The sequence below is a fragment of the Saccopteryx bilineata genome, chromosome 1, assembly GCF_036850765.1.
Source record: "Saccopteryx bilineata isolate mSacBil1 chromosome 1, mSacBil1_pri_phased_curated, whole genome shotgun sequence".
Lineage (NCBI taxonomy): Eukaryota > Metazoa > Chordata > Mammalia > Chiroptera > Emballonuridae > Saccopteryx > Saccopteryx bilineata.
Window position 1 is genome coordinate 193343984 of NC_089490.1, and position 21559 is coordinate 193365542.

Below are 21559 nucleotides of genomic sequence, written 5' to 3' on the forward strand. Positions count from 1 at the left end.
CACTCTTATTTCTTAACATTGTCCAATTGAAAACCTGCTTGTACTTAAAAAGTAGGTTTTTTTGTTTTTTTGTTTGTTTTTTTTGGCTGTAATAACCATATGGCATCCTTCCAGTGCTTCCTCTGTTCCAGAGAACGTTTGAAAGAAAAGCTCTTGTCAGTGCTCATCCCGAGAACACAAAGGTTCATTGACATAGTTTTATCTTCTGACATTCACCAAGTACCAGTCTTGGAGGTGTCAGAGTAGCCCTGACATGGAGGGAATGCCTCCCTACCCAACCAGTTGCGGAAAGTTGTTACATCAACATCCAAAAGCATCATTGCATGAGACTACTGACAGTTACTCATACCCCTCCCCCGCACCGCAACCAACAATAATTTTTGTTTTTTGACAACTCAAACCAAGAGCTTCCTTTGAAAAGGAACATTTATTTGATAAAACCATCTTCTATTCACACATGCCTTTAAATCTTTACACACAGTGTTTTTAAACTTGTTGCTGCATAGATACTTGGCCAACCTAACTTGAGAATGCAGTCTTTGCTTTCCACGGGGACTGTGGATGACTTCAGAGCAAATGCCATTATCTTTTTCACAGCTGTATCCCCGGGAAAATTCTTGACACAGGGTAGGTTATATCTCCTGGGCTGTTCCTGGAAGAGAGGCTTTTGCTTCAGTTTGTTTTCTAGACTGAAAACAGGAAGGATCAAATCCATCTTAGTCCTTGCTGTACCCTCAGCACAGTCCTGGCATTGAATATTTTTAAAAATTAATATGTAAATAAATGAAGGACAGTAGGATGGTTTTCCTAATGTGGCTCAGCCTACAAAAAAGATAACTCAATATACTACATCACATAAAACTAAAAATAATGTATGTATTTGAAATAATAACTCTTCAAGTTTCTCCTTTGACCATCAAGTTTTGAAGTATACAGGGTCAATTACCATTTTTAGAATAAAAGTGCCTCCTAGTGCTATCAAAATAATGCAAAACAGAACATTTATCCAAAATACAGAAACTAGAACTCATTTAAGGAAAGAGATTATCACCCTCTTTTCTCCTAAAAAACTTCTAAAAAATTATCATCCTATATTTTTTGTCTTTTCAATGATCCTTGTTAGGACAAAATATTGACAGATGGAAAAAATAATTCTCTAGTCTTTATGTTACCTTTTCATTCAGTTGAATCTGTAACTTATTGTTTATCAAGGGGGAGGGGAAGGGAGGAGAGGGAAGAGATGGTGGGAGGGGCGGGGCATAAAGTAAACCAAATGAAGGGTGATGAAGGACCATTTGACTTTGGATGATAGATGTACAACATAATCAAATGTCAAAATGATCTGGAGATGTTTTCTCTAAATCTATGTGGTCAAGTTGAACAATGTCACCCCATTAAAATTAATTGTCTTAATAAAAATAAAGAAGAAATATTTTTGTTTTATATTTTCTATATCACAATTTTCTTATTCTATTAATCATATATGTAAATACTTGGGAAGGTGAGTTACACAGATGCCCCAAATATACTTTATGCAAAAGAAACAACCTGACATATTGTGAGGCCAGTAGACAGGGCCACCATCACAGCCGCCCAGCCCATGCAGGTTCGCATTGGATTTGGACAGATGGTAATGAAACAATGGAGCCAAGAACTGGTGAATCATCATCTTTAATCCTAGCTTGTACCTGGCGGGCAAGTAAAAACACACACTGGGCTCCAATACCCACTCACATTCAGTGCTCACAAAGGTACTGACTTATCCAAGTTTCCTAGAATCAAAGGTTTCTAGCTCACCAGACTTATTCACCTCTGTTCCCCAACTCCTTCCTTCTCTCTGCACAAACTCTGCACAAACTGGCTTTTCCTTCAGCACTCCGCCATCTTGGCTGCTTCTCCTGGCCTCTTCCACGTGGCCTCTTTCTGCTCTCCTCTCTCTTCTAATGCTAATCTCAGGAACCAAGAGAGCAAGCTCTCATCTGCCCCACTTTATAGTGCAGAAATCAAAACTTTTAATCCAATATACAAAACAGGGGAGTCTCTAATACAAAGTCACTTATCTGAGGCATGATGGGATTGTACCACCCCACATCAAAAAGGGTGGGAAAGGCTTAGTCCTAAAACCAAGCTCTAGGCTACAAGGATCCTGCCTGCCCACAGCCCACCCCCAAAACACATTAATATCACCTGGGCGACAAGCTTCCATGTGGGCAGTGCCATCTTTAACACAGTGAGCATAATATATTTTATCTGCCCAACACATATAAATTTCATTTTGCGTCATATTTTAAAGATAGTAAATAGCCTCAGGTAAAAACACTGTATTGCCAATTATTTAATATAATGCAAAATTATTTTTAGATTTCTTTGCATGTTGCTTTCTTTAGTTTTATATAACTATATTATATCTAGTAACAGCATATATAGATGCAGACATTTCTAAATCACAAAATCCTGGTTAATTTTATGTGTCCACTTGACTGGACCATGAAATATTCAGATATTTGGCCTAACATTATTCTGGGTGCTCCTGTGAGGGAGTTTATGGGTGACATTAGCATTTAGATGGGTATACTTTGTAAAGCATCTTGTCCTCCTTGATGTGGGCGGGCCTCATCTAATTATTCAAAGCCCTGAATAGAACGAAAAGGCTGACCTCACTCAAATAAGAAAGAAATCTTCCTGGCTGACTGACTTTAAGCTGTGACATCAGCTTTTTCCTGCCCTCTCACTGAAACTGAAGCATCAGTTTTTCCTGGATCTAGCCTCTGCCACCTGCCAGCCTTGAAATAAAACTGCACCATTGGCTCTCCCAGGTCTCCAGTTGGCCAGTTCACCCTGAAGATCTTGGAACGTGTCAGCCTCCATCAAGTGTGAGCTAATACTTTATCTATCTATCTATCTATCTATCTATCTATCTATCTATCTATCTATCATCTATCTATCTATCTATCTATCATCTATCCATCTATCATCTATCCATCTATTATCTATCTATCTATCTATCTATCTATCTATCTATCTATCTATCATCTATCTATCATCTATCTATCTATCTATCTATCTATCTATCTATCATCTATCTATCTATTATCTATCATCTATCTATCTATCAATCATCTATCTATCATCTATCATCTATCTATCTATCTATCTATCTATCATCTATCTATCTATTATCTATCATCTATCTATCTATCAATCATCTATCTATCATCTATCATCTATTTATCTATCTATCTATCTATCTATCTATCTATCAATCATCTATCTATTATCTATCTATCTATCTATCTATCATCTATCTATCATCTATCATCCATCCATCTGTGTATCTAACAGAAATACAAGTTTTGCTTCTCGTTAGACCCCTAACTCATACTGAATGTGATAATATCACTAGCCTATACCTTAACCAGCTAGCAGTAACTATTCAGGGGGCTATAGGTATTTTAGGACTGTTTGACTCAATAAGCAAGGTATTGATCTTTGATGTTAGGTAATCAGCATACATTTTGGAAATCTGAGATATTAGCCAAGACTGATTGTGCAGTAAGAGGAAAAACATGGTCCGGCTAGAATTTGAAAAGTTTTAGTATGAGAGTTTACATTATCAATTCTAAAAGTGAGTTTTCAAGCTCAATTGCCCAGTTTACTTCTAGAAAGTTCCCATTATAAATTTACTATCAATGGTTTTCAATCTGAAAAACTAAGGATTCATTTGACATCAACCTTTACCAATCTTTGGAAAGAATGGAAAAGGATTATTTTATGCAAAGACAGTCCATTTGAGTCAGCTGTTATATCCATTGCAGTAAGAGTTCTACATTGTGTCTAAAATAGTTCAGTGTCATAAAGAATAAGTCAGTGCATTCATGCCTGGAGATTCACATCAACAATATTTCATGATGCCAAGCCTAGGAAAACCACAGCAGTGAATGAGGCGTCCCAAAGGGGATTCCAGTGGGACCCTACACAGGATATTTGTGTCAGTGCTATAAAAGGAGGGTTGCAGTGGCAAAAAGCATGCCAGAGCACTGACCTTCAATAGCAGCACCAGGGACAACAGGGAACAGTAAATGTTTCTTTTTCTTTTTTTCTTTTTTAAGTTCCTGGCTTCATATGACCCAGTCAGTTTTCTATATATGAAACTACCAAGAAGTTTTTATTTTGTTTTGTTTTTCTTTTTTAAGTCAAGATACTATGAAACTTAGAAAACTTTATTCTGAATATTGAACGATACATGTATTTTATTCATCATATTTACATTTAGGGAATCCAGGTGGATCTTCAGTAGATTGTGATACTGAGTTTCATAATTCTCCAAAGTTAGGAGATGGTGTAATCTCTTTTGAGTACGTATAAGGAAATGGTTATGATCCTGATAAGATGCTTCTTTCAAGCCCCAGTGTTTACCTATGCACTCTCTGGTCATTTTGTTACTGACTACTTATGGCCTTGCTATTTGCCATCGACATGTTGACATCCTGCTCCTTAAATGAGGGATCATATAAATACTAGATGAAAAAGAACTTACTCTTTCTTATCTATGGGTTTTTGGTAATTGAATTTTTATAAACTGTTTTTTTCCTGGAAGGTTTTGTTTTCTAACGTGACTGGATGTTTAGGTTGATAATGATATTTTATCATATAGATATACTTAGAGTTCTGTAAATACAAAGAGTATCTTTTAAACTCTACATTCTCTAGAAAAAGTAACTTTGCTTGGAGTCATAGGTGATTAAAGTAAAACTGTCATTATTATTTACAATATACAAGATATAAAAGCAACCCAAAAGCTAATCAATAGTTGAGTGGATGAAAAAAAAAATGTTGGTACAGCTCTAGCCAGATAGCTCAACTGATTAGAGCAGCATCCTAATATGTAAAAGCTGCAGGTGTGATCCCCAGTCAGGGCACATAGCAGAACAGATTGAAGCTTCTCTCTCTCTCTCTCTCTCTCTCTCTCTCTCTCTCTAAAATCAATAAAATAAAATAAACATTTAAAAAATGCAATAGTATATATACAGAATGGAATATTACTCATTCATAAAAAATGATATTTTACCATTTGCAAGAGTATATTATACTAAGTGAAATAAGTCATACAGAGAAAGACAAATACCATAAGATTTTACTTATATGTGGAATCCAAAGTACAAAATAAGTGAACAAAGAAAATTGAAACAGACTCATAGAGTATAGTCTGATGGTTGCCAGAGGGGGTTGGGGAACTGAGTGAAAAAGGTGAAGGGATTAAGAATGCAAATTAGTAGTTACAGAACAGTTATGGGGACATAAAGTATAGTTTAGGGAATATAGTCAATTATATTATAATAACTGTGTATGGTGCCAAGTGAGGACTTGAAATATAAGGGATCACGGTGTAAAGTATATTATTGTCTAACCTCTCTGCCTGAAACTAAAACAAAATAATACTGAATGTAAATTGCAACTAAAGAAAATATAATTTAAAACAGTGTTTTTCCACTGTTGGACCATGCCAGAAATTTCATGCCAGTTAGTGAAAGAGTCAACCACACGGATGTTGTCTAACAATTATGGACCCAGTGATCTTAGTTGAATTTGTTTATGCTCAGGGTGATTTTTGCCTTAGCGGTCTAAAAATTAATTTTCCCATTTAAACTGGTCCCAAGTGTAAACGGTTGAAAACCACTGATTTAAAGTTATAATTAAAACAATCTATCTGCGATAAGTGCGTGGCTTATTTTTGGACTCTCAATCTTAGTCCATTGATACATGTAGCTATTCTGGTACCAGTACTATGCTGTACCGATTACTATGGCTGCATAGTAAGGTTCAATATCAGGTGGTGTATCTCTTCTCACTTTGTTCTTTTAATTTTTTCAAAATTGTTTAAGATATTTAGGTCTTTAACACTTCTGTATAAATTTTAGCAAAAATATTTTCCAGAACTGCAGAAAGTTTTTTTTTATAATAATTTTATTTTTTTAATGGGGTGACATCAATAAATCAGGATACATATATTCAAAGATAACAAGTCCAGGTTATCTTGTCGTTCAATTATGTTGCATACCCATCACCCAAAGTCAGATTGTCCTCTGTCACCTTCTATCTTGTTTTCTTTGTGCCCCTCCCCCTCCCCCCCGTAACCACCACACTCTTATCAATGTCTCTTAGTTTCACTTTTATGTCCCACCAACGTATGGAATAATGCAGTTCCTGGTTTTTTCTCATTTACTTATTTCGCTTTGTATCATGTTATCAAGATCCCACCATTTTGCTGTAAATGTTCCGATGTCATCATTTCTTATGGCTGAGTAGTATTCCATAGTGTATATGTGCCACATCTTCTTTATTCAGTCATCTATAGACGGGCTTTTTGGTTGTTTCCATGTCCTGGCCACTGTGAACAATGCTGCAATAAACATGGGGCTGCATGTGTCTTTACGTATCAATGTTTCTGAGTTTTGGGGGTATATACCCAGTAGAGGGATTGCTGGGTCATAAGGTAGTTCTATTTGCAGTTTGTTGAGGAACCACCATACTTTCTTCCATAATGGTTGTACTACTTTACATTCCCACCAATAGTGTATGAGGGTTCTTTTTCTCCACAGCCTCTCCAACATTTGCTATTACCTGTCTTGCTAATAATAGCTAATCGAACAGGTGTGAGGTGGTATCTCATTGCCGTTTTGATTTGCATTTCTCTAATAGTTAAAGAAGATGAGCATCTTTTCATATATCTGTTGGCCATTTGTATTTCTTCCTGGGAGAAGTGTCTGTTCATATCCTCTTCCCATTTTTTTATTGGATTGTTTGTTTGTTTGTTTGTTGTTGAGTTTTATGAGTTCTTTGTATATTTTGGATATTAGGCCCTTATCTGTTGTTTGAAAATATCATTTCCCATTTAGTTGGCTTTCTGTTTATTTTGTTATCAGTTTCTCTTGCTGAGCAAAAACTTCTTAGTCTGATGTAGTCCCATTCATTAATTTTTGTCCTCACTTCTCTTGCCTGTGAAGTCAAATTCATAAAATGCTCTTTAAAACCCAGGTCCATGAGTTGAGTACCTATGTCTTCTTCTATGTACTTTATTGTTTCAGGTCTTATGTTTAGATCTTTGATCCATTTTGAGTTAATTTTAGTACAGGGGGAGAGACTGTAGTCCAGTTTCATTCTTTTGCATGTGGCTTTCCAGTTTTCCCAGCACCATTTGTTGAAGAGGTTTTCTTTTCTCCGTTGTGTGTTGTTGGCCCCTTTATCAAAAATTATTTGACTATATATATGTGGTTTTATTTCTGGGCTTTCTATTCTGTTCCATTGGTCTGAGTGTCTACTTTTCTGCCAGTACCATGCTGTTTTGATTGTCGTGGCACTATAATATAGTTTGAAGTCAGGTATTGTAATGCCCCCAGCTTCATTCTTTTTCTTTAGGATTGCTTTGGCTATTCGGGGCTTTTTATAGTTCCATATAAATATGATTATTTTTTGCTCCATTTCTTTAAAAAATGTCATTGGAATTTTGATGGGAATTGCATTAAATTTGTATATTGCTTTGGGTAATATGGCCATCTTGATTATATTTATTCTACCTAACAAAAAACAAGGAATATTCTTCCATCTCATAATATCTTTTTCGATTTCCCTTAACAATGGTTTATAGTTTTCATTATATAAGTCCTTTACATTCTTTGTTATGTTTATTCCTAGGTACTTTTTGTTGTTGTTGTTGCAATCGTGAAGGGGATTATTCTTTTGAGTTCATTCTCAAATGTTTCATTGTTGGCATATAGAAAGGCTATTGACTTCTGTATGTTTATTTTGTATCCTGCGACCTTACTGTTTTGGCTTATTGTTTCTAGTAGTCTTTTTGTGGATTCTTTGGGGTTTTCGATGTATAGGATCATATCATCTGCAAAAAGTGATACCTTTACTTCTTCTTTTCCGATATGGATGCCTTTTATTTCTTTGTCTTGTCTGATTGCTGTCGCTAGAACCTCTAGTACCACATTAAATAAGAGTGGAGAGAGGGGACAACCCTGTCTTGTTCCTGATTTAAGGGGGAAAGCCTTCAGTTTTGTGCCATTTAGTATGATGTTAGCTGATGGTTTATAATATAGGGCCTTTATCATGTTGAGATATTTTTCTTCTATACCCATTTTGTTGAGAGTCTTAAACATAAAATTGTGTTGCATTTTATCAAAAGCCTTTTCTGCGTCTATTGATAATATCATGTGGTTCTTGTTCTTTGTTTTGTTGATATGATGTATTATGTTAATTGTTTTACGTATGTTGAACCATCCTTGAGATTCTGGGATGAATCCCACTTGATCATGATGTATTATTTTTTTAATATGTTGTTGTATTCAATTTGCTAGTATTTTGTTTAGTATTTTAGCATCTGTATTCATTAGAGATATTGGTCTGTAGTTTTCTTTTTTTGTGCCATCCTTGCCTGGTTTTGGTATGAGGGCTATGTTGGCCTCATAAAATGTGTTTGGAAGTATTGCTTCTTCTTCAATTTTTTGGAAGAGCTTGAGTAGAATAGGAACCAAGTCTTCTTTGAATGTTTGATAAAATTCGCTGGTATAGCCATCAGGGCCTGGACTTTTATTTTTGGGGAGGTTTTTAATGGTTTTTTCTATTTCTTCTCTATTAATAGGTCTGATTAGGCTTTCTGCTTCTTTTTGACTCAGTCTAGGAAGGTTGTATTGTTCTAGGAATTTATCCATTTCTTCTAGGTTGTTGAATTTAGTGGCATAAAGTTTTTCATAGTATTCTACAATAATCCTTTGTATATCTACGTTGTCCGTGGTGATTTCTCCTCTTTCATTTTGGATTTTATTTATATGAGTTCTTTCTTTTTTTTCCTTGGTAAGTCTTGCCAAGGGTTTGTCAATTTTGTTGATCTTTTCAAAGAACCAGCTCCTTGGTCTATTAATTTTTTCTATAGTTTTTCTCTTCTCTAATTCATTTATTTTTGCTCTGATTTTTATTATCTCCTTTCTTCGGCTGGTTTTGGGTTTTCTTTGTTCTTCTTTTTCTAGTTCCTTAAGGTGGGAAGTTAAGTGGTTCACTTGGGCTCTCTCTTGTTTGTTCATATATGCCTGAAGTGATATGAACTTCCCTCTTATCACTGCTTTTGCTGCATCCCATAGATTCTGATATGTCGTATTGTCATTTTCATTAGTCTGTATATATCTTTTGATCTCTGCACTTATTTCTTCTTTGACCCATTCATTTTTTAAAAGTATGTTGTTTAGTTTCCACATTTTTGTGGGATTTTTTTCCTCTTTTTTGCAGTTGAATTCTAGTTTCAAGGTTTTATGATTAGAAAATATGCTTGGTACAACTTCGATATTTCTGAATTTGCTGATGTTGTTTCTTTGGCCCAACATATGGTCAATTCTTGAGATTGATCCATGTACACTGGAGAAAAATGTATACTCAGTCACTTTGGGATGAAATGTCCTGTAGATGTCTATCATATCCAGGTGCTCTAGTGTTTTGTTTAAGGCCACTATATCTTTGTTGATTCTCTGTTTGGATGATCGATCTAAGGCCGTCAGCGGTGTATTGGAATCACCAAGTATGATTGTATTTTTGTCAGTTTTTGTTTTAAGATCAATAGGTAGCTGTCTTATATATTTTGGTGCTCCTTGGTTTGGTGCATATATATTAAGAATTGTTATGTCTTCTTGATTCAGTGTCTCCTTAGCCATTATGAAATGGCCATTTTTGTCTCTGAGTACTTTTCCTGTCTTGTATTCAGCATTATCCGATATTAGTATTGCTACACCTGCTTTTTTTTTGGATGTTATTTGCTTGGAGTATTGTTTTCCAGCCTTTCACTTTGAATTTGTTTTTATCCTTGTTACTTAGATGAGTTTCCTGTAGGCAGCATACAGTTGGATTTTCTTTTTTAATCCATTCTGCTACTCTGTGCCTTTTTATTGGTGAGTTTAATCCGTTTACATTTAGTGTAATTATTGACACTTGTGATTTCCCTATTGCCATTTTATATCTTGTTTTCTGTTAGTTTTGTGTCTTGTTTGATCCTTCTCTTTCGTTTTTCTATCTTTTGTTTTTATTTGGTAGTATTCCATACATCTTTCCTCTGTTGCTATCTTTTTTATCCCATGTGCTTCTGTGGTGGTTTTTTCAATGGTGGTTACCTTTAAGTAATGAAAAGGGTCCCTACCCTGTTCATTGTAGCGAACTATTTTTTGAGTACTTTTGCACTCCATCGTCCTTTGCTACTGTTAATGTCCATCTTCTCTCCCTCTTTTTTTTTGTTGTTGTCACAGTTTAGATTTGGTTTTATTGTGTTCTTCTTGGAGCTTTTACTTGTGGCTCTGGTTTTTTTTTTTTTTGTTCTTTGTATCTGATTGGAGAACCCCCTTTAGTAATTCCTGGAGTGGGGGTTTTCTCATGATAAATTCCCTTATCTTTTCTGTATCTGTGAATGTTTTTATTTCTCCTTCATATTTGAAGGATAGCTTTGATGGGTATAGTATTCGTGGCTGAAAGTTCCTCTCTTTCAGGACTTTAAATATTGGGGTCCACTCTCTTCTAGCTTGTAGTGTTTCTGCTGAGAAATCTGATGATAATCTAATGGGCCTTCCTTTATATGTTGTATTCTTCTTTTCCCTGGCTGCCTTGAGAATTTTTTCTTTGCTGTTGGTTTGTGTCAATTTCATTATGATATGCCTTGGAGTAGGTTTGTTGGGGCTAAGAAAACTCGGAGTTCTGTTTGCTTCTTGAACTTGAGGCTTTAGTTCTTTCCAGAGGCTTGGGAAGTTCTCATCTATTATTTGTTTGAGTATGTTCTCCATTCCATTTTCTCTCTCTTCTCCCTCTGATATACCTATTATTCTTATGTTATTCTTTTTGATGGAGTCAGATAATTCTTGTAGAGCTATCTCATTTTTTTTAATTTTTGAGTCTCTTTCTTCTTCTCTCTGTTTTGCCTCAAGTTGCTTGTCTTCTATTTCACTAATCCTCTCTTCTATCTGACCTGTTCTATTAGCTAAGCTTGTTACTTCGTTTTTCAGCTCGTGAATTGAGTTTTTCATCTCTGTTTGATTTGTTTTTATAGTTTCAATTTCCTTGGACATATATTCTTTGTGTTCATGGAGTTGTTTTCTGAGCTCCCTATATTGCCTTTCTGTGTTTTCTTGTATATCTCGGAGAATTTTTAGTATTTCTATCTTGAATTCTCTGTCATTTAGCTCCAAGCTTTCCAATATATTAAATTTTTTCTCCATAGATTTTTCCTCATCTAGCTGTGTTACCTCTCTTTCTTTTGTATCCATGATATTCGATTTTCTCTTCCTTAATGGCATCTGAGGGTGGTTTTGTTGATAGTATTAATGAGATTTAATAAAGAATAAAAAGTTAAAAAAAATAAAAAAATAAAAAATCGAAAAGAGTTGTTTTTTTAAAAAAAATTAATAATGAAATAAAGAAAAATAAAATAAAATAAAAATTTTAAAAAAGGAAATTATTCCCCCCCTTTTTTTCCTCTTTTCTCCTCTCCCCTCTTTCTTGAGAAAATCTTGTGGTCAACTGTGAATTATAACAAACAATGCCTGTGATGGAGAGCCTGAATTGGGGAAAAGTAATAAAGGGGCAAAAAAAAATAAAAAAAAAAGAAAAGAAAAAAGGAGGGGGTATGGACCCACAAAAATCAAATAAGGAAAAAATTTGGGTCAAGAATAAAATGATTTGCTTTTAGGTGTTGGTTGACTAAGAGTTATGATGAGAGGAATAAGAGGAAAACAGAAAAATGGGTGGACAAGTTAAAAAATTACTATTCTATTTAGTGGAACAAGAACTAGATAAAATGGAGAGCCAGGGATGGGAGCACTGCTAGTGGGTTAAAAAGGTGAAGTAAAAAAAACCCAAAATGCCATAAACATAAGTTTGAGTCCCAGATAAGATAATTTGTTTGTTATTGAGGTTTGAATGAGAGGAGATGTAAAGGAGAAAGGAAGAAACTAATATAGAGGGAGAAAAGAAAGATAGAGAAAAAATGAGGGAACCACTAAAAGAAGAAAAAAGCAAGGAGAGAGGGAGAGAGAGAGAGAGTTAAGGGTTTTGGAGTGCAACCCTCATAGAGAGAAAGGAAGAGAAGAGAAAAGATAATGGGAGATGTAACCCTTATGGGTAGTGTAGTTCAAGGAGAGGAGAGAGTAAGACCGGTAGAGAGTTAATTGGCCAAATTGGAGGAGGAAAAAAAAAATCAAGAATGAAGATAAGAGAAACAAACGAACAAATATACTAAAATGAGATAGGTTATAAAGTCTGCAGATTATTCTTGATTTTGACAGGTTATCTTCTTGCTTTTTCTTTTCTGTCTCTCTTTCTGGTCGGTGACTCTGTACCCCGGGTTCTGCCCCTTTGGCACGCTCAGGTAGAGGTTTGCAGTTGATAAGTCTCTATGACGATGTTATGTATTGTGCTTTAGTCTCGTTGGCAGTTGAGGTTCATTAGCATTTATAGGCTCCGACAGTGAGAGAGTCCGTGTTCCTGGAGCCTTTCTCCTAGTCTTTCCTTCCTCAATTAGTAGCCTGATAATCCAGCTATGGGGTTGCTGCTGCCTCTGCCTGGATAGTAAGAGGCTCAAAGAGCTGGCAACTCCCCACTCTATTTCCACTCAGCACAGGGCTCTGGGTAAGGCTCAGTCAGTCAGAGCTGCTAGCATATTCAGGTGGGGTTTCCGCCCACTCAAAGACCTCTAGCTCTGCCACTCTGTCCGGTAACACAGGCGGGTGCCCACTTCTGGGGCGCTTGGAGGAAACTCTCGCTCACTATCTGCACGCGCAGACCAGGATATCCAGCCAGCAGTCTCACGCTCTGAGTGAAACCCCCAACCGCATGGAAAAGTTGCAGCGTTGGAATTGGCTCTTGCTCCGTCCCCGTGCGCAGCTTTTGCAAGGTGCTGGGGCGGTCTGAGATTCCGCTTTGGCCCACACAAAGGCCCCTGACTCTGCCTCTCTGTGCGATAACACGGGCGCGCACTGCCGAGGCACTCGGAGAAATCTCTCGCTCACTATCTGCGTGCGCAGACCAGGAATATGAGGCCGGCCGCGTTTCCCTCTGAGTGAATCCCCTACCAGCACGGAAAAGTTTCACCATTGGAATTAATTCTCACTCCCTCCCATGCGCGGCTTTCCCAGGGTGCTGGGGCTGCCCAGAGATTCCGCTTTCGGCCCACAGAAAGGCCTCTGACTCTGCCTCTCTGTGGGGTAACACGGGCACCCATTCCCAGGGCTTAGGAGGAAATCTCTCGCCCACTATCTGCGCACGCCGACCAGGAGATCGGGTAAAATGGCTTCCCCGCTTGTCTTTCTTTGTTTGGGTTTGGCACGAGTGTTAGCTTGTATTGCCCGGGTTGCCACAGGATCAGTTTTTCCTCAGCTTGGATCTCCGTGCCACAGCCTGGTTCGGCCATTTGTGCCGCGGCCTGGATCTATTCACCCCCTTTGCCCACCTCAGTTTCTATATTCACGGATCCCAGAGAAAGCCGCCCTGTTTATGTTAGTGAGGAAGGCGGAGCTTTTCTTACTCCCTATTTCCTTCGGGGTTTGGTTATATATTTAGCCAATTTTTTGCTCGACCATACCTTCGGGTGTATTGCGAAACATCTGGAGGCTCCAAGGATAGGTTTTTCTGTTTCTGGTTGAAGATCTTGTTGAGTTTTGGGGGAGATTTATCGGTATCACTTCCTACCCCACCATTACTCTGATGTCATCTCCTCCAGAAAGTTTTTTTTAATTGAATTTATTAAGATGATACTGATTAATATAATTATACAGGTTTCAGGTGCCCAATTCTACCACATGTCTCTGTACATGTATTGTATATTTACCACCCAAGTCAAGTCTTTGTCCATCACCATTTATCCCCTCTCCCAACTATCTCCACACTGTTGTCCGTGTTCTTGAGTGGCATTTATTTTTTGTCCTTTTTTGCTCTATCCCTCCACCTTTTTTGCCCATCCCCTGTACCTCACCATAGCTGTCATCCTGCTCTCTCTATATAAGTCTGTCTCTATTTTTTTTTGGTTCATTTAATTCATTAGATTCCACATACAAGTAAAATCTGCCAGTCAGAGAAAGACAAGTACCATTAGGAAATTTTTGAAAGGATGTATACAATTACACACTGAAAATATACCATCAGTTGCTCTTACTTGCTCTCATGAAATACGGTACTAGTTTTGTTTCTATTTTCTCTCCATGCTAATTGTAATCAAACTTTTGTTCTTTTTTTTTTGGATGAATCTGCTCTTTTTAAGACAATTTAATTTACACTAAATGAAATTAATGGTGTATTATAATTTCATAGTCTTTGATCCCTAAAAATTTGCACATATAATTCTCTATTCTTTCTAGGAATTCAGCATTCTCTTAAATTTATGGAAACTACACTGATGTGAGTCCCTGTGATCCTTAGAAAGGTATTTTCTTCCTTTTAGACTCTCCCAGTGAAAAGAAAGGGCATGCTCTAAAGCTTAGTTTCTTAACTGCTGCTTCTTTTCGTTTCACTGAAGAGTTGTGCTGAATGTGCATTTTAACCAAATGCCAAGTGGCTAAGGGTAAGAGCAGTAATAAGCTGCAGCCAAGGTTAATTCTGCCATAACTAAGGACTTCTGCAATTATATATAAAAATAATTACTAATACAATTCCATTTTTAAAAAATTTTATTAAGCTAATTAAAAAATTGGACATTATAGTGAAAAATATGGAAAGAAAGTAATTGATTAGGATTGTCAGCTGTTAAATAACTCCTGTCATCATTATATTAAATATTTTCAATGCTAAATAAGGCTGACTTTTAATCAAGATTGGTGAAAAAGTAAGATTTGAAGGCTGCCTCTGTCAGAGTAGGGTACTGTTCATGAGTTGCTGACAAATTAGGAAGCTTTCCTTCCCTTTAATACTATGGACTCGGGTGTAAAACTCATATGTAAAATGACTTGTTTGATGATGATGTTGAAATATTCCCTGAAAAATGTAATTAGCTGAAAATTTTTACCCTCCTTGAATTGAATGTTTTGTAAGTATTTTAAATAGTAGGCTTAAGATAGGTCTCCTTTTGCGGGTGTGAAGTGGGTGTAGAGCAGGGGTCTGTCATGGGACCTGGTGTTTATTTGGTGATGGAGTAATGTTTTAACATACTTGGAAGAATCACAAAGTGCCTGAGAATTTTATACCAGTTTGGAGCGACAGGGACTGAAAGAAGATAAAACAAAAGGTTTTCAGACTCTCAAATTTCTAAAACGCAGAAATAGGCTGATAAAACTACCCAGCTTAAAATACTTGCCACCTTCTAATAAAAGGAAGGATGACTTTGAGGGTGGAGCCAAAGCCCAGAGGCAGAAGCCCTGAACCCACGGGGCAGAGCCTTGAACCATAGATGATTATTTACAGGCTTTGAAACCTAATCAAGTTTGACAGGCTGGAATTCAACATTTCTTAGAACTAGTGATCCCTTTTCCCCTCCATTTTCTCCCTTTCTTCATGGACAAGTCTGTCACTGTTTTTCTGTGCCTGGCCTACGTTGCATTTGAGGAGCAAAAATACTGGCTCCCATTTCCCGGGTTCAGAGGTGCCGCCGAGCTGTGTTTCTGAATGGACTTCTCCTGAGCCTGCAGATTTGGGATTTGCCCTTCTCCATGATTGCATCTCAATTTCTTAAAATAAATCTGTTTCTATATATTTAATACTTACACAGTCTTGTTTATTCTGTTCCTTCGGAGAACCCTGGCTTTGGCAAATACACAACTTAACATATTCTATTTCAGATATGTAATAACTTAAAAAGAATTAAATATAGAAATCTTACTACTATATAACCGATCTCTCACCCCTTTAGGTGTGTTATTATTGGTATACACCTATATATGTCATGAGTTGTTCTTGTAATTAATGCTTTATAAATTTTTTTTGCTTTTAAAGACATTGACAGAAGAAAGGAAGACAAGTTTGTATTTATAAAGTTAGGTATATTTTCCTTATATTTACCCTTTCTGGTTCTCATCATTTCTCCCTCTGGATTACTGGATTTGTATTACCATCTGGTATATTCCCTTACCACTACACAGTTTCATTCCTACCTTTGTGCTATTATTGTCTAACATTTTACATTTCTATGGTGAAAAGCCCAACAATACAAATATACAAATACTAATTTATGTAATTGTACTATAAAACTGTTAAGGAAAAAAATATGAAATTTTATTATCCTTTATTATTACCTACATAATTTCCTTCATTGATCTCCCTTTCTGTGTGAATCTGAATTATTATCCGGTGTTACTTGCTTTTTGCCTGAAGATTATTGTTTAGTAATTCTTTTAAGGCAGTGGGCTAGCAGCATATCTTTCCTATTTTTGTGTGTAACAATTGTTCATAGTAGTTAGTTTATTATTGTTAATCTTGACTATTTTGATAAGTGAATCTTTTTAAATTTCAGTTTTAAAATTACTGTGATAGATAATTATAGATACAATGCACATAAACAAAGGTTTTGTGGGTTCCCAATAACTTTTGAGTGTAAAGTTATACTGAGACCAAAAAATTTGAGAACTGTTTGATTTCATGGATGAAGAGAAGTAAAATTTCTGTCTTTTAAAGCATCCATACTTTATTAAATTCACACATGTCATGTTCAAATTAAATTTCATAAAGCCTTACAAATTTTTCCTGCTTTTAGGTAATAACAATTTTCTGCTTCTTCACTCCAAATTATTTAAATACTAGACATATTTAGTACATAATTTGATGAAGATTTCAATTTTATTATGGTGGCTATTTTATATAGGACTAATAATTGGCTCATGGTGTCAGAGAAAAGAAATATTTTACATAGTATTAATTTAGTCTTCTTGAACTTGGGATTGTGATAGCTCTATACCATTTGCTCTGCCAACAGGGCAAACAAGGAAGGGAAGTTATATCTGTTAGAAGTTTGCTAACAATGGGGAGGTAATGATAGAGGACAACAGAGAGCATAAAATACACAGGTGGTGCCACTTGTGTTGCCCATTTGGAAAATCAGTATTTTAACAATATTTTATAATACCCTGGATCATGAGTCTATGATGCTAAGAAAAAACAGATTTTATAGAACTGGAGACTGAAAACATCAAGTGTATAAAATTTCTTAAAAGTGTACACCTTAGAACTATAAAGAGAGAGCAAAACATACCACAGGTAGAAATGGAACCAGCAATAATCTTCCTACTTTTCACCTCATGTGCATTATAGTTTCCTTATGGCATTTGATACTCCTCCAACAACAATCTGTAAAGTAATAATATTATACTGTGTTATTTAGACTGTTTTTAAAAATATTGGCTAAAAAATACATACCAATATTGTACAAAAGGTATATATATATATATATATATATATATATATATATATATATATTTAGAATCTTTTGGGGGGCAGGGGTAGTAGACCACTTTCTAGGGATTTTCCATGCAGGGGCTCCCCACTCAATGTGACGTGCTTTTTGATACTTGGTGTAGAGGATGCAATTAAATTTTCAGGTATGTTGTGCCATAGGCTACATTCAGAGTAACCTATTTCTTTACAATTGATATCTGCAAATCCAGTGCTTTCTTTCTTATTAAGTATTCAAATTTCACACCCAAGTTTCACAACTATGTTTTCCCCTTTGCTCTCATTCTTGTATCAGCAGTACATGGAAAGTATGAAATGCAATGCTGGTAGAGGTGGCCAATGTAACAATTTCACAAAATAATGAAATATTTGCACACCAACTAGTAGTTCATAATGTATAAGGATTTGTGCAACCCAGTGATAATTTGCTTTAAGAACTAAAATATGTCTGTGGAGACTGTCAGATGTGTACACCCTTCTGAGGTAGACATGTTGACAGTTGTCTTTTGGATGAGTATCAAAAAGAAGACATGAGCAATGGCAAAGGCTGCATCCAAACAACAGGAAAAGTGGCAAAATGTTCAGTTGCTCTAGGTTCAGAACTGGTGATGTTGTTGTTAAAGCATTGGTGTTGGACATTGCAGTGCCAAACAAATGATTCCCAGAAAATGTTCTCCACAATATGATCAATAATAGCCGACTTCCACAAATCTTATAAGAGAGAATCATTATTTTTCCTCCTGCAGACATTAATTAGTTAATTATATCTTTGGTAGCTGTAAGAAGTGTAAATATTTTTTAGCCCTGCATTTGTGTAACTGCTATAGGACTAAAACTGGTCCAGGGTTCAGGTCACCCATCGCCACAACAGCAGGGACTGGCTCTGAGAGGGTAACAGGCATCTTTAATCAAGATTGTCAGCAACTTGAGAAGACAGGTGGCCTATCCTAGCCCAAAGCCTGCCTTCCAATCTCAGTTGTGAGAGCTGATCATATACTTTTTGAGATGAGGTTAGTAAATGGGGAGCATGCAGTTAGTCATAAGGTAAGGTAGCTGATTCCCAGCATTGAAAGAGTCAATGGAGCAGGATGGCTGGTTCCCGAGACTGTAACTTTTTCTCCATGATATTCTGATCTAATAGTGGTCTCTACTGCACCTTGGATGCCAGTCATCTCCTCAAGGTAATGGGAGCTTCCAGCTTCAGTAGTTCTCCTGCATTCCTGGGGGCAGTGCTCAAGACAATCTAGGAAATAGGTTCCATATGGTGCATTAGCAATCATATATATATATATATATATATATATATATATATATACACATATATATATATGATATATATATTATTAATTCTACATTATATCGATACCCTATCATAAGCATTCTAGAAACTAACAGTAGGCTCTTAGAGGACATCTTTGATCAGTATATTCACACACCTGCATCTGCACAATATTTATATAAATTGTATAAGCTCTCTAAAAAAGAGAAAGCATAGTCCATGTAAATGATGGTGATGATGATGACCATGATTATAATCTGTAAATTTCAGTATATAGTAAGCTCACAAGGGTATTTAATCTCCTCTTGGGAAGAAAAAGGAAAATTGAGTTTCAGCCCTAGTTTTTGTCTCTTGCCTCTAAACTTAAGAGGAAAATCGGTTTTACATTTTTACATTAGCTTATCAGCTTACGTGTTTCCACTTAGCGGAAGCAGCTAAATCCATTTCTGACTTAGTTTTGGGTTATCTGCACTTTTGCTTTTCACCATCATTATAATTCTTATGGCTTCTACCTAGGCTCATGCAAATAATATAATTAAGGATCCAAAATATTCTGCACATGGATACATAGATGCACCCCTAGTGCCATGTGGTGTTAATGTGAAGTAGAGCTTATTGTAGAAACTCAGATGCAGAAGAAATACCAGAGAACATGTGATTCTGAAGCTTGAAGAATCCTACAGAAAGATTACCTGGGGTAAACATGGCCAGAGCCTGACCAGGTGGTGGTACAGTGTATAAAGAAAGCATTGGACTAGGATGCAGAAGACCCAGGTTTGAAACCCTGAGGTCGTTGGCTTGAGCACAGGCTCACCAGCTTGAGCCCAAGGTTGCTGGCTTGAGCAAGGGGTCACTCGGTCAGCCGTCCTCCCCCACCCTGCTCCGGTCAAGGCACATATGACAAAGCAGTTAATGAACAATTAAGGTGTCACAACAAAGAATTGATGCTTTTCATCTCTTTCCCTTCCTGTCTGTCCCTATCTCTCCCTCTCTCTGTCTCTGTCACAAAAAAACAAAAAATACAAAATCAACATGGCCATAAAAATCATGACAAGAATATTACAAAGTAGATTCCAACCCATGATAATTAAACGATTTTAGGAGTCTTAAAAGGGGGACAGGAAACATGTATTCAACCATGTAACAGGTCAAGGAGAAGGCTTTGTTAGGACTTAGCTGCTGGTACCATCCAAAAGGTGTATGTTCTGATTAGCTAGATTTTTTTAATTTATATTTAAGTCTGAACGATGTTTTATTTATTTATATTTTTATTTATTCATTTTAGAGAGGAGAGGGAGAAACAGAGAGAGAGAGAGAGAGAGGAGGGACAGAGAGAGAAAAGGGGGGGGAGGAGCTGGAAGCATCAACTCCCATATGTGCCTTGACCAGGCAAGCCCAGGGTTTTGAACAGGCGACCTCTGCATTTCCAGGTTGATGCTTTATCCACTGTGCCACTATAGGTCAGGCCTGATTAGCTAGATTTTTGTTCAACTGCCAAACATAATTCCATAGTCATCCATATGTGACTCTTTACATTAAAAATATTAAATCAGGCCCTGGCCGGTTGGCTCAGTGGTAGAACATTGGCCTGGCGTGCAGAAGTCCTGGGTTCAATTCCCTGCCAGGGCACACAGGAGAAGTGCCCATCTGCTTCTCCACCCCTCCCCCTCTCCTTCCTCTCTGTCTCTCTCTTCCCCTCCCGCAGCCGAAGTTCCACTGGAGCAAAGATGGCCCGGGCGCTGAGGATGGCTCCTCGGCCTCTGCCCCAGGCACTAGAGTGGCTCTGGTCGCAAGAGAGCGACCCCCAGGAGGGGCAGAGCATCACCCCCTGGTGGGCGTGCCTGGTGGATCCTGGTCCGGCGCATGCGGGAGTCTGTCTGACTGTCTCTCCCCGTTTCCGGCTTCAGAAAAATACAGAAAAAATATATATTAAATCACTTATGAAAGTATATAAGTATTATAGTGATGTGCATACAATAATAGGATGAATACAAACTAAAGGTTCATTGTTTAGTTTCACATTAACAATTAAAAAAATTAAGGTGGGCTCTCTCTATGGAGCACGCCCGTATCTTTTCCCACCCCCTTCACCTGGGCGTGTTTTTTCTTGCCTCTCCTCTTTTCCCTAAACTCCAAGGGCCCTTCCAAAAACAAAAAAATTAAGGTCTATCTGAACAATGGTCTATCTTTCTCCACCAATCTATCTATATATTTCCCATTTCTAAATGAACTGATGTGAAAAGAAGTCAGATTCAATAATGTGCCATCTGCTGTCTATCTTTTCATTTATGTAACTGAAAGTAACAGATAAGAAAATGAGAGAGAGAGAGAGAGAGAGAGAGAGAGAGAGAGAGAGAGAGAGATGCATACTGGTCTAGAAAACATCTGAAATGTAGAGTACATTTGAGGACAGAAAAAAGGAATGTGAATGTGGGAGAAATATTTACTCTTCATCGCATGCATTTTCTAGTATGGATTTTTCACTAGTTTGATGTACGGCTTTATCATTAACATCAAACCCACAAGTGCAAAGATCTTAATTTCTAGTACCATTCTCCAATAAAAAGAATAGAGGTTTCCATAGGGAAATAGCTGATTCTAGGGCCTGGCATGGAAAATCAAGGATGAACATGGGGCATTTTGCAGTGCCAGGAAGAAAAGAAATAGAAAATGATATGGCTATTTTAAAAGGAGTAGGAACTACTTTAGAGAGCCCACATGACCAAAGCAAGAAAATAACTGTCATGTTGGATTATACCCCATGGTAGAAAACAAATATTTGTAAGTCCGTACTGATGCAAAAATATGATTAAATAAATAAATAAAATGAGGGGCAGGATAGGCAGATCTGTGCAAAAGAATTCCAAATAATTTATGCAA

General features: G+C 36.8%; 1 long non-coding RNA gene across 1 annotated transcript; it reads right to left on the bottom strand.

Moving 5' to 3' along the window:
* Positions 1-513: 513 nt before the first annotated feature.
* LOC136320274 (uncharacterized) lies at positions 514-18614 on the bottom strand. Its single transcript, XR_010728287.1, has 3 exons — positions 18557-18614; positions 17201-17295; positions 514-652 (listed from the first exon to the last, which is right to left on the bottom strand). It is a non-coding gene; the product is annotated as an uncharacterized lncRNA (long non-coding RNA).
* Positions 18615-21559: the final 2945 nt, after the last annotated feature.